General features: G+C 44.6%; 1 protein-coding gene across 7 annotated transcripts in view; it reads left to right on the top strand.

Moving 5' to 3' along the window:
* The window catches only part of TP63 (tumor protein p63), a 205,385-nt gene that overhangs the window by 75,898 nt on the left and 113,181 nt on the right, over window positions 1-16,306 (top strand). Inside the window, exon 1 of one of the 7 annotated variants that reach the window (XM_039488801.1) lies at window positions 12,592-12,810. The exons of 5 other annotated variants lie outside the window; for them this stretch is intronic. The gene's annotated coding sequence lies outside the window, so the exon portion shown is untranslated. Of the gene's footprint in view, window positions 1-12,591; window positions 12,845-16,306 lie in introns of those variants that run through there. One more of the 7 variants, XM_039488800.1, reaches the window with a different exon arrangement.

Here is a 16,306-nt window from a genome sequence, read left to right as displayed (position 1 = left end):
AATGGCAGGTTAACGTCAAAACCAATTAATTCAAACAATAAAATAAAAGCAAGGGTTCCATGTTTGTTATATTCCAAGAGAAGCTCTAGAAAGAGTCATTCATTAGTTCTAAAGGTAGTTCAGCTCTCTGGCCCAGATCCAAGGTACTTAACCACATGCATAACTTTAAGCACATGATTAGCCTCAGTGATCTATCTACTCATTGTAGTCCATGGAACTACTTGTCCATAAAATTACACATATTCTTAAGTACCTTCCTGGATCAGGACCTTAGATATACTAGTAACAAGTACTATAGAAAACCTACAATAGTTGTGAGTCATCAGATAATCTACTTCTCTAAAATAGATGGGGGCTCCACCTTTCAAGAAGTGTCTGCCTAGCTGCAGTTGAAAGCTACTAATGTAAAACCAGGAAGGCACTGTAATTATGATCAAAGTCCCAATGCTTGGAGCTATATAATTAGTCCTTCTCTCCAAGCCACTTTTTTCAGCTTAAGTCTAGATGGGGGAGTGATGTTTACAGATAAGTCACTCATGGTTTTGGAAATGACGGTCATTAGACTGTACTTTACCTAGAAACTCTGCTCCCTTTGGATTACGTTTTTCTTTGTAAGAGACGCACCTGTTAGGAGAAACAGATTAACATCCTGCCTGTCCTCACATCTGGCTCCCTCTTCGCTCATGTGAGTGCAAAATCTGTTGTCTCAAAGTTTCTAATTGCTGGCGTTTTGTAGGTATTTACTGGGGCAAACACATCCTTGGTGTAATTCCATTAACATGAATGGACTCACCTACAAACTGCTCTTTCTTCTTTAATTTCAGGCCATATAAATAACACTGCTGATTGGCTTAGAGCCCACCCTTCTAAAACTCTCACTAATTGCTTGGGCTTGAGAAACAGTCCTTGAATCTCATTGATAACTTCTAACCCCTGTGGAGTCTATGTCAGAAATATGGTTTCTTAGGCTTGGTCACAGTCTTCTTTGACCAAAATACAGATAAATGTTGACTTTTTTTTAAAAAGAGATTAATGGAAAAATCTCCTTCCAGAAATTTGTTAGGGTGCATGGGAGAATGAGGCAGAAGAGTTTTAATAGCTTCTTTTAAATGAGTGACCGTGACTTAGGTTCATGGATTTCAATTATTGGAGAGATGTGGTCTCAGCATAAGGCTGGTAACCAAAACTCCTGAGTTTCTTAGATTCATAGAAGGGTCCGTTGTGATCATCTAGTCTGACTCCCTGTAGAACACAGACCAGAGAACATCCCACAATAATTCCTAGGGCAGAGCTTTTAGAAAAACATCCAATCTTTAAATTGATCGGGGGTAGAGAATCCACCACAACCCTTGGTAAATTGCTCCAATGCTAAATTACTCTCACTGTCAAAAATGTGCACCTTCATTCCAGTCGGAGTTTGTCTAGCTTCAACTTCCAGCCATTGAGTCACGTTATACTTTTCTCGGCTAGACTGAAGAGCCCATTGTTAAATATTTGTGCCCCATGTACGTGCTTATAGACTGTGATCAAGTCACCCATTCACCTTCTCTTTATGAAGCTAACTAGATTGAACGCCTTGAGGCAGGTTTTCTAATCCTTTAATCATTCTTGTGGCTCTTCTCTGAACCCTCTGCAATTTACCAACATCCTTCTTGAATTCTGGGCATCAGAACTGAACACAGTGTTCCAGCCACTTTTGCGCCAGTGCCAAATACAGCGGTGAAATAACCTCTCTGCTCCTACTTGAGTTTATGCATCCAGGGATCGCATTAGCTCTTTTGGCCACAGCGTCACACAGGGATCTCATGTTCAGCTGATTATCCACCACGACCCACAAATCTTTTACAGAGTCGCTGTCTCCCAGGATAGAGTCCTGTAAGCATGGCCTACGTTCTTTGTTCCCAGCTGTACACATTTACATTTAGCCATATTAAACCCCATATTGTTTGCCTGCCCCCAGTTTATCAAGAAATCCAGATCACTCCAAATCAGTGACCTGTCCTCTTCATTATTTACCACGCCCCCAATTTTTGTGTCATCTGCAAACTTTATTTAATTCTAATCATTACGTCATGTGTGTGCGTGGGCAAGTAGCTTAACTTCTCTGCCGTAACTCCCTCACGCGTGGAATAAGAAAACAATGTTCCTATACATGTTTGCCAAATAGAAGTGTTGTGAAAGTTAATGCTTATAAGGTACTTGGCAGGTGAAAAGCCCTATATGTAAGTGCTCATTATTATTCACCGTGGGTAATAAAACAGCGATTTCTATGTCTGTGTAGGAAGGAGGCCCACTTGGGTCAGAAATGCAGGCCCCACCTTGTAATCAGGGACAGCTGAGAGTTATGCACAGCACAGAGATGTGTGCTGCGTCCCTTGTCCAGCTGTGAATCAAAAGGAAAGTTATTCATTCAGTGGACCCATAGTCAGGGCTGGCCCTAGACCAAATGATGCCCCAGGCAAGAAGCGTCTTCAGTGCCCTTCCCCTCAATTTGTTAAACTTTTGACTATCTTATTTTGTATTGCCTTTGTAGCCTGTTTCTTGACTTTGGGGGCTGCACTTGCCAGCAAAGCAGCAGCGCAGCGCCGCGCTTTGAGCGCGCGCTTTGCAAGCAAGCCCCAGCGCCAGGGAGAAAACTCTCCTCCAGCCCAGTCTCTCCTCTCTGTCTCTGGGTGGAGCTGGGGGGCAGCGCTCAGCGCTGCTGGCGCTGCTGCTGGGGCTTGGCTACTACTGGCGCCCGCCCCTGCATTTGCAGTGTGGTGTTTTGCACCCTGCTGCAGCGCTGCAAATTTGCAAGTGTAGCCAAGCCCTCCGATGCACGATTTGCATGAATGATTTATTCCTGTCATATGAGACGATAAATTTGCTAACAACAAAAACAGCACTCCTAGCCCAGCGCCCCCCAAGCCTGGCACCCCAGGCAGTCACCTGGCCCTAAATCTGGCCCTGCCTGTAGTAATTCTGGTACAAGTCGCTCCTATTTCTATTTAAGACAAGCTGGGTGATATGATGATGAACTGTTGTCAGAATAATATTTAAACATAGTATCTGAAAACAAAATCAATACCTCACTCTGGCAGCCAGGGTTAATCTGGTTCCACAGATTTCTTGCTTGTAGACAGTTGTACTCCTTACTGCTCACCTTAGCATACATACTACTATGCCAGGGCAGAACAATCATCTAACCAGTCTGGTATCCTGCTTGAACTGAAAGCACCAAACCCAAATGAAAAAAAAACACGTGACTTGTTATTAATGTATGTCTGACAGCACCTGCTAGGCACTAGGTGCTTTCCAAGTACATAAGGAGGATGGTGCCTGCTCCTGGTGACTAGGGTGATCAGATGTCCCGATATTAGAGGTTTTGTCTTATATATGCAACTGTATCCCTCCCACGCCCGAAAAAAAGTGTCCTGATTTTTCACACTTTGCTATGTGGTCACCTACTGCTTAAGCCCTTGGCCAAAACTGCCAGTGACTTCAATCAGAGCTGGACTGAGCTTGCTCCGCCGAGGTGAGGGGTGCAGGAGAGCTGGTTTTCCTGACCCTTCCCCGCTACCCACCATGGGAATTGCTTGAGTCTGAAGACTTATGAGCCCTTGTTGTTTGTATTCTAGCCAGTGTAACTGTGGGGGCTGTTCCCCTTGGTAGGAGTCTTTAATGGGTGGCCAGACATTCCCAGGGCACATCACCCACCACTGCAGCCAGATTTACATGAGAGTTCACTCTTGGTGTGTTACACTCGGGTGAAAATTTGGCCATAGGTGTCACAACAGGAGCTCCTGGATGATGAAAACGTTTGAAATCAGGTCCTAACTCTTTTTAGACCCTTATATCAGTAAATTATTTGCCTTGATAACACCCTGTAGCAGAGAGTTCCACAGGTTAACTGTACACTGCATAAAGAGTCCAGCAAAACCTGTTTCAATTGGCCACTCTAAGAACCGATAAAAATCAGTGTGTTGCTGAGATGCCCTAACAAAGGGGGAACACAAATGAGTGACAGGACAACTTTAGGCTCCTGCTGTCAATGTTTTCTTGTATAGGTTTCACTATTGTTTTTTAAATGTTGACGTCTGCTCATTGAGTTACCCCCTTCTTCCTGTATTGTGAAACTGCAACAGAACACAGGATCGGTCTGCTCTGTACCAGACATTATTGCGAGCCTTCCTTCTCTTGAGAAGAATAAACCTTGAAATAATCTTGGTCCTTTTACATTTCTCTGTTTATAGAAACCCCACTCTCTCTTCCCGTCCACCCACCCAGGTTTTGTGTTGCCCTTTTCTGGACCTCTTTTCTCTTTGTTAAGGAGACATTTTTGTGTGGCGGATACCACATATTTTTCATAGTCATTGCCAAAGTGCTTAAAGTTTTTGCCTTAAAACCTCGCACGAACTGCCCAGAATGTAGTAAGAAGGTGCCAGTCTGCTTGGAGATCTCTTTTGTGTTCCTCAAGGGATTAAAGTGGAAGTGAATTGTCTGTTGTCTCTGTTTTTTCTGGCTCTAAAAGGGGATGGATGGAGAATTTATAAAGTCTTCAGTGTGGTCCTTTTTGCTCTGGGGACAGAATCCTTGATTCATGGGATCCTTCCCCACCTTTCCACCTCCAGCAAGGCTGAAAAAATTAATGAACCAGACACTCAATGGCTCATCTGTTTAGATGTGCTCACGATGTTCATGGTAAAGGCCGTGAATATAATCCCTCATTTATTTGCTAATAGTTAACTTGCCATGTCCTCTTTCTTCAGCCACAATGATTTACAGCCCTGGATCAGTCTTTTTTAGCTGCAAATAAAAGAAAAGGCCCAGTTTGGGGCTGGAGTTGTAGGATGACCACTGTGTGCCCTTTGGAGTAAGGTGGGGAATCCACCCAATTTCTGCTCCATAAACATTTCTATTCGTATTAGGTTTTACAACGGTTCTTCTCCTGGCCCCCCACCCACACCTTCCCTGTGCTCAATGTTATATTTGTATTCTTGGAAATACCCTCTCAGTCCCTTCAGAACAGTACAGGCCCGATTTACAAATGTATTTAGGCAAAGAAGGAGGCGAATGGGCCATTTACAAAAGTACCAATGTCGCTTAGGTGCGGGTGCCTAACTCCCATTGGAAGCCAATGAGAGTTAGGTGCCTAACTCGCTTAACCGTTTTGTAAATCCTACGAGGCTTCTATCTGCATTTTTAAGTGCCCAAATACTTCTCTAGGTCTGGTCCCGTGCGCTTAGAATTTTAATCGGAGCTGCTGGGGAATGCACCGCTGCTATAATGGGGATCCCGAAAGGGAGTCTTTCCTTTAACATATGGCTCTTCAGGCTAGAAGAAATACGAGACATGGCCCAAATTACTGCCTGAATTTGCCAAAGCCAGGAGAAGAAAGCTGGGCATGTGACGTATCACAGATGAAAACCAGCAGGTGTGTGACCTTGGACTCAGACTAAAATACCAGCACAAAATGAATCTGGCTTTCCAGGGAAATAGAACATGGATGGGCCAAGTCACGTCAGAACATCCTCAGGTGTAACGATGCCACACCAGGCAGGGTGGCGAATGACTGGCTTGTGTGTGGGCTGCATGCCGCTTGCTTAGAAAGCGCCCGCTGCTGCCTCCCTTACTCTGTGTTAGCAGTACCTTACTCGGCAAGTATTAGTGGGCAGTACTTGTGGAGGAAGGTACTCCGCACCCTGGGGCAGAATTCAGCCCAGATTGATTGCCGGCACCAAATACTGGCTTGACTTTCTCCTTCCTGTCTGACAATGACAAATGGGCAACGCTTTTCCCATTTAGATTTTTTTTTTTAATGAATTTGTTTGTTTTAATTGAAATGTCAACAGAAAAAGCCCCTGAAAAATTCTGATGCAAATGAAAATATTTTTGATGTACCAATTATAATAATAATTGCAGCTGTTTTGGAGTGTTCTTTATCAGCTATAGTACACATCAACAAGTCTGCAAAATGAGGAAGAAAAAAATTCATTTTTTCCCCAGCTCCAGTGATAAAGGGTTGTTAATACTCATCTCTTTTTTCTGTTTACGTCATTTATCTCTATAACTTCATGTATATTCTAAATACCTGATTGTATCACTGGCCTTCTTGCTATGACTTCTAACAGCTCCTTGCATAAAGATGTAGGGCTCCTCTGTTATTAGGTGCTTGAGCCTCGCACGTGGTACTTTATAACTATTGCTGATTCATGGTTAGTAGGTGGATTCGGTTAGGTTCCTCTGCATATGAGGAGCAACTGCCTGTAGGGAAAAACTCTGAACTAAATTACAAGTGTTTAAATATTCTCATTTTAGACAGCAAAATAAGAATACTTTAAAATTTAAAAAACCAAAACAACCCTTCTCTGTGGGAAAGCTCCGTCTTCCACTGGGATGCAGCAATAGATGCCCTGGCACTGGCCACAAGCACGTTGAAGAACTGCACAAAATAGAAGTTGGCAACGTGCAGTTGATATAAACATCACATGTTTGAAATACTCAGCTGTGTGTCATAGATCCTAGACAGCTAATGGTGATTCTCCTGTAGTGTAGGGAGCATGCTCCTGTGCTTTTGGAGTAGGAAGATCTGGGTCCCATCCCTGCTGAGTAGTGCATAGCTCAGTGACCACTATGAAGTCTTAGTTGCAGTATTGCCAGCCATAAGCATTCCCAAATCATGAGTCAAGCACTTAAGTCATGGGATCAGTTTACAAATCATAAGACTAAAAAAAAAGTGGTGTTCTTTGCATTTGCCTTTTAACTTTTGAGCCTTTTTGGTTCACTTTTACAAGCTTTTCTCCACCACCATAAGGCAAGAAACTAACTTTTTTTTTAAATCAAAGCTGAGATTCTGATGTATTCACGTGATCCCAGGAGCTGGTGCTTTAAGAAAAGCACCAAATATCATGAAACTCACCATAAAATTGTGAGAGTTGGCAATACTACAGGTGTCTACGGGTTCATTGTGATAGAGGGGTCCAGTACTCCAAACAATACTACCAGGCATAGTCGCAGAGGTGAAGGAATTGGAAGCACTTCAGGTAGCATAGAGCAGTAGACTGACAGAGTTTGTAGCAGGTAGCTTGCTAATTAGTTCTTGAAAACTCTCCTGGGGATAGCTCAGTGGTTTGAGCATTGGCCTGTTAAAACCCAGGGTTGTAAGCTCAATTCTTGAGGGGGGGTCTGGGGCAAAATCAGTACTTGGTCCTGCTGGTGAAGGCAGGGGGCTGGACTAGATGTCCTTCAGAAGCCCTCACCAAATGTAACATCTTATTTTCTGTTGTCATCTACCAACTAATGGGAATAATTTTATTTTGGTTGGTTTGTTTTTATCCTCCCAAGCACATTGGATTTCAGCTCATTGGGGTGGGGGGGAGGGAAGTCAGCTAAGCGGAAGAAGCCAGCTCCCCTGCACAGAATAAAATGACAAGAAACAGAATCAAGACCTTGCATGTACCATCTGCTTTGCTGGTGTTTGTTTTGCATTTTAATAATAATGCACTAGGAGACAAGACACTATGTTTTACAATTTCTCTCTTCTACTGAGAGATGGGAATTTTCAGCATTATGATTTTTTTTATAACAATTCAGTGTGATCAGGCAAATGTGAGAGAGGAAGTTAAATAAACTTCCTGAACAATTTACGGAGCCAGGAATTTGTGTGACGAAAACCATGGCTACGTTCTGAAAAGCAGGTGCCTATGGGAGCCAAAGGCTTTTACAATGTCAGAAAGCTGTGAGCAGGGGACGGTATAAGTTGTATATGGGATGTTCTGTGTCTGGGGACTCTGTCCCCCTCTCCTAAGATTATATGTGTGAGGCCGAATGCCCTGAGGCCGTATATAATGTGACAGTGCCAAGAACCAAATGTAGCCAGCATGATTTCACCTGCCATGCTTCCTTTATGGCGTGGGTCCCCTCTTTATACTAGGGCATGATGTCATCTCTCCAGCCTGTCTCTCTGGCCTGCTCAGTGCCCCTGAATTTAGAGAATGTCTGCCTTGCGTGACCTGGGATAACAACAACTCAGCACCTGCTGTCCAGTGTGCTCCAGTGTCTCGTGTCCTCACCAGCGTACAATCTGCAGAACTTCAAGCACTTGTATAAACAAAGCTTGAGGTTTGTTTGGGAGGACTTTTGGGATAAGCTGATTCCATCCCACTTCACAAAGGGGCTAGTCGCAGGGAAATAAAAACGTTCCACGCTGGGTGGACTGTGTAAGTCACCTGGGGCAGGGTTCTCCACGACTGGTCCATGGACCAGCACCAGGCCCTGAGATCTCCCAGACACAGTTTAGGAAGGCAGCAAACCGGTCCCTTGTATCAAAAAGGCTGAGAAACACTTGCCTAGAGAACGTCTCCTTGGACAAACAGGGAAGAGGCTGCCTTCAGAAACCCACTCTGGGTTTCGTATTGAGCTCAGTGTTGGCTGGGACAGGACCTGGGGGAGCTAGACAATGCTGAACACACGGCAGGAGCAATCCGCTGAGCCCACACTGTGTTTCCCTGACAAGTGGCGTTCCCATCACCTGGGCAGAAGAGAGTGCTACAGTATACAACAGGATAAGGAGGCAGAAAGGAGCTTTGTGGCTATAGCTCAGCGTCCAAATTATTTCCCTTCAGGCTTTTGTATGAGTTTATTGCTTGGGAAAGGGCCTGACCAGAGGGACCTGGAGGCTGATCTTACTTGGCCAATGCACCGGTACATAGGCAGTAGCAGCATAAGCCTCTCCCACAGGGACCTGCCAATGTGCAACACAGCCTCCTTGGCCTCCAGAGGAAACATGAGCTGAGGGTGTGACTAAGGTGACCAAACAGCAAGTAATAGGAGCCTATCTAAGAAAAAGACCCAAAAATCGGGATTGTCCCTATAAAATCAGGACATCCGGTCACTCTAGCGGTGACTGAGCACTTGTAGGTCAGGCACTGGGCGTGGTCCTCTGCATTAACCAGTGCAAAGTACCCAGCTTTCTGCAGGCCAGCTCAGCTCGCACAACACTTACACAACTAAGTGCTCAGTTTTATGCACTCTCAGTAGTTCTAGGGGCTTCAGTGTCTTGGGAGGTCCCTCCCGAGTTGTAAGTAACTGCACAAAGTCAGAGGGGTGGGGCCTGGGCATGGAATGGGCTACACTCTGGATAGGGCATGTGAAATACTTTGGGAATTTCCTTCAAAAGATTCCATATCAATGTCCAATATTTAACAGTGCAGTGATTCCAGCAGAGCTTGTCTGTATAGGCCGGTGGGTCTCAACCAGGGTACGCGTACCCTTGGGGGTGCGCAGAGCTCTTCAAGGGCGTACATGGATTCATCTAGAGATTTGCCTAGTTTTACAGCAGGCTACATAAAAAGCACCAGCGAAGTCAACGCAAACTAAAATTTCATACAGACAGTGACTTGTTTCTACTGCTCTGTATACTACACACTGAAATGTAAGCACAATAATTTATATTCCAATCGATTTATTTTATAATTCTATGGTGAAAATGAGCAAGTAAGCAATTTTTCAGTAACATTATGCTGGGACACCTTTGTATTTTTGTTTGATTTTGTAGGCAAGTAGTTTTTAAGTGAGGTGAAACTTGGGGGTACGCAACACAAACCAGACTCCTGAAAGGGGTACAGGAGTCTGGGAAGGTTGAGAGCCACTGGTCTAGACTGTGTATGTGTTTGTGTACACTAAGCAGAGCATTACAAATACCTGGTGAACTAGACGCTATCTATTAACCATACATCCAGGACATAAACTACACGGTAATCATGGGAGAATTCCTGGCTCTCAGTCCTTTGCTCGGCCTGGATCGTGCTTTCTGAGAAGTTACATTTACACTACGTACACTGGTGTATACTGTGCCTCTCCCTGCCCCAATACACCCATTATTTAACTGGGTGTGGTTTTTATTGCAAATAAAGTTCCTCTTCCTTAATCCTGTTATTCTTTGGGATGGATAGTCCATTGGTCTTTAGTCCACAATAGCTGATAGTTTGGGCCCTACCACATTCACGTTCATGAAAAACACGTCACGGACCATGAAATTTGGTCTCCCCCCCTGAAATCTGGTCTTTTGTGTGCTTCTACCCTTTACTATACTGATTTAATGAGGGGAACCAGCGTTTCTCAAACTGGGGGTCCTGTCCCAAAGGGGAGTTGCAGGGGATCGCAAGGTTATTTCAGAGGGCTCGTGGTATTGCCACCCTTACTTCTCCACTGCCTTCAGAGATAGGCGGCTGGAGAGCGGCGACTGTTGGCTGGGCGCCCAGCTCTGAAGGCAGCGCCCCGCCAGCAGCAGCGCAGAAGTAAGGGTGGCAGTACCATACCGTGCCATCCCTACTTCTGCGCTGCTGCCTTCAGAGCTGGGTGGCTGGATAGTGGTGGCTGCTGACCGAGGGCCCAGCTCTGCAGGCAGCAGTGCAGAAGTAAGGGTGGCAGTACCGTACCATGCCATCCTTCCTTCTGTGCTGCTGCTGGCAGTGGCTCTGCCTTCAGAGCTGGGATCCCAGCCAGCAGCTGCTGCTCTCCAGCTGCCCAGCTCTGAAGGCAGCCCATTGCCTGGAGCAGTGCAGAAGTACGGGTAGCAGGACTGCAACCCCCCCTACAATAACCTTGTGACCCCCCCCCCCGACACACACACACACACACACACACACACCTCTCTCTCTCTCCAGGACCCCTACAATTACAACACCGTGAAATTTCAGATTTAAATAGCTGAAATCATGACATTTACAATTTTTAAAATCCTATGACCATGAAATCGACCAAAGGGACTGTGAATTTAGTAGGGCCCTACTGATAGTTGCTCCCTTTTACCCACATTATCCTGTATTTTAAAAAAGAGAGCAATCACCTCCCAGATCCAATGGGCAGCCCCTCAGGGCCGTGCCTATCCTGATTTGAACCAGACACTGTTGTAATTTAGCTGGAGGTGTCTGGTTCTCCTTCTTCTATCCACTTTCAAATGCCACCAGTCTCCACTGATGGAATTGCATAGTGTTAATTATGAGCCAGTTTCAAGTAACGTGACTATCTTGCTGAAGATCGGATGCAGTTGGCTGAATTGTCTTTACACTAAGTACAATAAATAGTTTCCTATTCTGCACTGTGGTCTGTGTGTGTGAGAGAGAAAGACCGGCAGATGAATGAAAACTGAGGAAAGCTGATTGCTAGAAGGAAGGCTGGAAATGTTAAAAGTACACCCACCCCGAGTGCTGAAGTCAATGGTCTGCTGTAAGTGCTGCAATCGGGTGACTGCTGCGCTCACAAAAAAGTGTCAATACTAATGACAGAAAAGCTTTAAAAGGGCTGAGCTTTTGTTCAGAAAAGCACCTGAAAGTTTGGATTTTTAGCCAGACCCTATCCAAACCTGTCAGGTTTGCAAATCTCGGCTCTTGAAATCAATGGACAATTGTGATGGTTGCATGTACAAAGTAGACATAAAATTGTACTCACGGTTATTGGCATGGCCTTATACTTTTGAAAATAGCCCAGGAAGTCTAGCAGTTTTGTTTTTTAAACTTTTACTATTTCCTGTTGCTTCAACGATCAGCTTAATAAGAAACACAATTGCTGTAATTTTTAAACTGTTCTAGGCATTAAAAAAAAATCTAGCCCCCTTGACAATGTTTCTTTTGTAAATGGATGAATTTTGGGTCAAAGCCATTCTGTGATCACAGAACCCTGCCGCATAGTCGAGATCTCTGAGGCTCCTTAAAGGCTTGCTGGCTGCTTCTATGTGCACCTATTGAACTGTCTGGTGCAATCCATTATTAAAGACGGATCAGCAGGTTGCTTGTTGATGTTGAGTTAAGAGCTCGCCCAGAGGCATCGAAAGACAATTCCTTTTGATTTTAATTGTAGCTGTAAAATAGTTGTGAATGCCATTGTTATGAGGAACATGAATGTGTGACAGCTCCTTATTAAGCAGTAATGTCCCAGTAAAAAGAATATCCACACATGGCCATATTCTGCATTGATTCCACCCTATGTTGGATAAATGCAAGACAGCCCAGAAGTCGCCCCACTGTATTTTAGAAATGTCATGATGAGGTAACTATGTTAATTGCAATGACTTGGGAGTCCATCTTGTCTTAGCTCTGTATCCATCAACCTTCTCTGCCTATCCAGACTGCAGCACAAACAGTTCTTCTTCAATCAAGTCTAAATGCTCTTTCTGCTCACTTGGTTGCAGTGTTATTGCAGCTGTTTTGGTCCCAGGATATGGGTGAGATATAAAAGATATTGCCCACCTCATCTGCTAACGTCCTTCTTTCACCATTTCCCAGGGGAGACTAGGAAGGTCATTAATATTCTTAGAGCTGTGGTGTAGTAACAGTTTGTTGGGCTACCCAGAAAGCGGCTGACCTATCCCGGAGCTTCCAGAACCAAAAAAGAAAAAAGTCTGTATGGGTCAGGGAAACAATGAGACACGGTGTTCGGTCACATTGGGGCTAGATTGCCTCGATGGGAGCTGCTGGGTGCTTCTGAAAATCTGTCCTCTAGTTAGGTGCCTAAATAGGCACTGAGGTCATGTTAAAACCTGGTTCCTTTTACGAGTGCTGGGCACTGAAAAACCTGACTCTGTGCTCCTGAGAATCCAGCCCGGGGGTGTCAGGTCACCGGCTGTGGCATGGCTAGAGGGCGCTAGTGCAAACTGCTGCCTTGCTCTGCTAAGAGGCCTGTTTGGTGCAAGGTTCTGGGTGGAGGTTCCTGGCCTGCTGCAGCGTGTTTAACCTGCCTGCTCTGCTGAGCACTGCAGGGCATCCTGGGAGGGGGCCTTTGAGCCTGCAGCAAGCAACACTGGGCCATTTCCAGGCAAACAGAGAGCTGGAGGTAGAGTCCTTGCATGGTTAAGAACACAGCTTAGGTACATTAATGGCTGCTACAGTTTAGATTCCTCTTGCTTTTGTCTCTTGTGTGGCAAGCAGTGTTTCCTTCCAGTCTGCAGGAGTATGGTCATGATGTTGTTAGAGTTTTTAGGGACCCAGTGCCGAGCGGAGGTTGAAGCTTTAGGAGTGCCTTTGATTAGTTAATTTACAGAGAGGTACAGTAATGCAAACTCATGCATTTGGATTTAATTTAGGGGCGAGCTCTGTGTGTGTGCATGTGTAAGTCCATTTCATACTGTGCTGAATTTGCTTACATGAAGTTATGTTGAGCTCTAAGCAACCATTGGATTTATTACCTGGATTGATTGATATTTATGTTGGGGCATTGCACCAGCTCTGGACTTAATTTACAATGCTGTTTGCAGTACACTCTGTATTCCATACCTGTGGATATTACTAATGCTCTCCAATATCACTGGGTACGTTGCGTACGTAGGACCAAACCCAGGGCCCCCAAGGGGCTTAAAGGGAGTATTGTGTGAGTGAGACCTGGGTAAAACTCAGAAATTGGCTCATTGTCACTGTAATTGCTTCAAATGGGGAAATAACAGGCGGAGGCTAAACCTAACTAAAACAGACAAAGAAGAAGAAGTGGGTGTTCACCCACGAAAGCTCATGCTACAAAACATCTGTTAGTCTATAAGGTGCCACAGGATTCTTTGCTGCTTAGACAAATACATGTGGCTCAAACAAAATGGCCGTCTGTTCTTTTTGATTTGTAGGACCAGAGCTTCTAGGAGCCCTGGCTGTGGATCAAAACCCCACTGGGCTAGGCACAAACACAAATCCTGAACAAAAACATGGCTGCTGGGCTATAAAGCTTCTGTTGTTTGGGGGAACCCTGCATGACTCATGGGAACTTGTATCCTTAGTGAGTAATGCAGGCCCTGAAAACTAATGGCCGTAACACAGGATGGTCTGATAAAGGGGTTCTTATCCCTTTGTTCTATGGGCAAAGCTTCAAAACTATAGTCAAAATGTTCTAAGTTGGGTGCCATATTCAGGCAGGAAGTAAGGTAGGAAATTGTGTGTTCTTAGCACCTCTGAAATTTGGGCCATTTATTTAGATGCTTGACTATGGATTTCAGTGCCCTTTTAGGAACTCTAGTTGAAAATATTAGCCTAGGGTCCCAAGCTGTGTATCTTGAAACAGGATCAGCATCCAGACAGCTCTTACAAGAACACAGACCGGAAGGGAGTGCAGTCCCCTGCTATCACAGGCAAGGCCCTCATGGAATTCTGTTCATATTAGATTTATAATCAATTTTTGCTAAAACCCTGAAGCCACAGATGCTCAGGTATTAAGGTGACGAATGGTCTAGAAACCTATGAATAAATAATTATAAAGAAAAGAGATCTGAAGCTCTAGTTCAGTGGTTTTGTGATGTTGTTGGACACTCCCCTCCTATTTGATCAGGAAAATTTTGGGCGGCTGGGACTGCTTTAAAAGATGAAAAGGCTGATGACCAAGTTCCAGGTATCACTGGACAAATATTTCAATGAGCAAATTTAGGGCATAAACAGATTCAGATAGAATGCAAGTTTCCAGTTTTGGTGGGGTTTTTTTCTGGAATTTGGATAAAATTTAGGGTGGGAATTTTTTAAATCACTTATGTAACTTGGGAGTCCAAGTCCAATTTTCAGAGTCACCTATGTGCTTTGGAGACTAAGTTCCACCGAAAGTCAAGTGCCCAGGTGACTTCTGAAAATGGGGCATAGACTCCTCAGCACCTACCTAGGTGTTCATGAAAATTTTACCCTTTGTGCTTTTGTTCTGCAATGTAAAGGAGATTTTCAAACCAAATATTTTGCCTTTTTCTTTTGTTGGGAGGAGGAAGGTTTAAAAAAAACCCAACGGGTTTTATTTTGAGAGCATTGAATTTGAATTTTCCATTAACTTGAAGATTTTTTTCCCCCAAGAATGTTGTGCAGATGAGAGCTTTTCCTGTGTTAAATAAAGTTCTCCCCATCTGCAGCAGGACAGCATTATTAAACATCTCAGCAACACACTTGGGGACAGGATCTAACAGAAAAGTGTGTGTGTGTGTGGAGGGAGTATTTAAATTTCAAAATTGCAAAAAAAAAATATTTTTATTATTTAATAAATAAAAGACTGGTGGGTAGGTTTTTCTCTTAAAGTCGAAAACTGGAAACCCTCTCTGTAACATTTAACTGCTAGAGTGGTGGTACTGAGACCAAGCTCTTATATAGCACTTTTCATCCAAGCTCTTTACAAAGATCATTATCATTGTTTTACAAATGGGGAAACTGAGGCACGGAGTGACATGACTTGCCCAACATCATCCAGCAGGCCAGGGGCAGAGATGCTGTTAGAATCCTAGTTGCCTGATCCATAGGCCACTGCTCTTTCCACTTGGCAGCACTACCTCTGCCAACTAAAGAAATGCCCATAATACCTAATGAGAGGAGGTCACGAGTGACAGTTGTCAGGGTGATTATGATGAAGCATGGAGGGCAGAAGTCCCAGTCCTCCATGGTTTGCTGGTGCCTTTATTATGGCTTTTCCATTCCGCCTGCAGACGTGGCTGTCCTTGGGAGACAGAGGATGATTCCTTGCTCTCAGCTGTGGTGGATCCCTCTCTGAGGGGACCCTCGCTGCCCACTCCGATCAGGTTACTGTCATGTGGTTGCAGTCAGTAACAAGGTAATATGCACTCAGAGGGTGACATGAACTGGAAAATGTCACGCCTCCTATGGGTACAATAACACCCCAGATGACTGTAACTGAAAGATGCTCGTGAATAACAATAATTTTTCAGTTTGTGGATATGTTCATTCCGCAGTGGTTTTGGCTGTAGCTAGTTTCACTGTTTCTTTTGTACAGTCAGTTTCTTCTTTGCAGAAAGAACCCTGACCAACAGGAGAACAAAACACCCCTTTCCTCCTCCTCTGAAAAAGGAATTAAAAAAGAAAATCAGGACATGCTATTACAGAGGGTTCTACCAGAAACCAGAATTGAAAAGTAGTCAGTGTCCCTTTAAGGGTCTCTAGCTCCTTCCTAGGCTGTGCATGATTGATTCTGTAGAGATGCCTTCCTGTGTTACACAGATATTTTCCTTGTGTGTCTTGAGCCCAGTTCCTCTCTCCGGCTCTCCCCTGCTGTTGCCGCTCCCAGCTCCTGCTCTTGTTCTGTGTGGGCAGCGCTTGGTTCACCTTGAGGCCAAGGAGTTCCTACCGGCTGATAAAACTAGCCCTGTCCTGCGGCCCTTCCACGCTCTTCCCTATGGCACAATCAGTTTCCCAGCCCATAGTTCCTGTCCTTGTCCTGATTCCCCAGGTCTCATCTGGTTTGAGTCCCTCCCCACAAATTCTTTGCTGTTGTCTGTGTGTTTTCTGGGATGCTGGTAGCTGAGGATCTGGAAAAAACGAATCAGGCCCTAGCGACCCAAGAAATACAGGGATAGCTGTGACTTGTGCTC

Source organism: Mauremys reevesii, linkage group 9 (assembly GCF_016161935.1).
Source record: "Mauremys reevesii isolate NIE-2019 linkage group 9, ASM1616193v1, whole genome shotgun sequence".
In the NCBI taxonomy this organism is placed as follows: Eukaryota; Metazoa; Chordata; order Testudines; family Geoemydidae; genus Mauremys; species Mauremys reevesii.
Note: the sequence above shows the minus strand (reverse complement) of the source record. Positions and strands in the feature narration are given on the sequence as shown.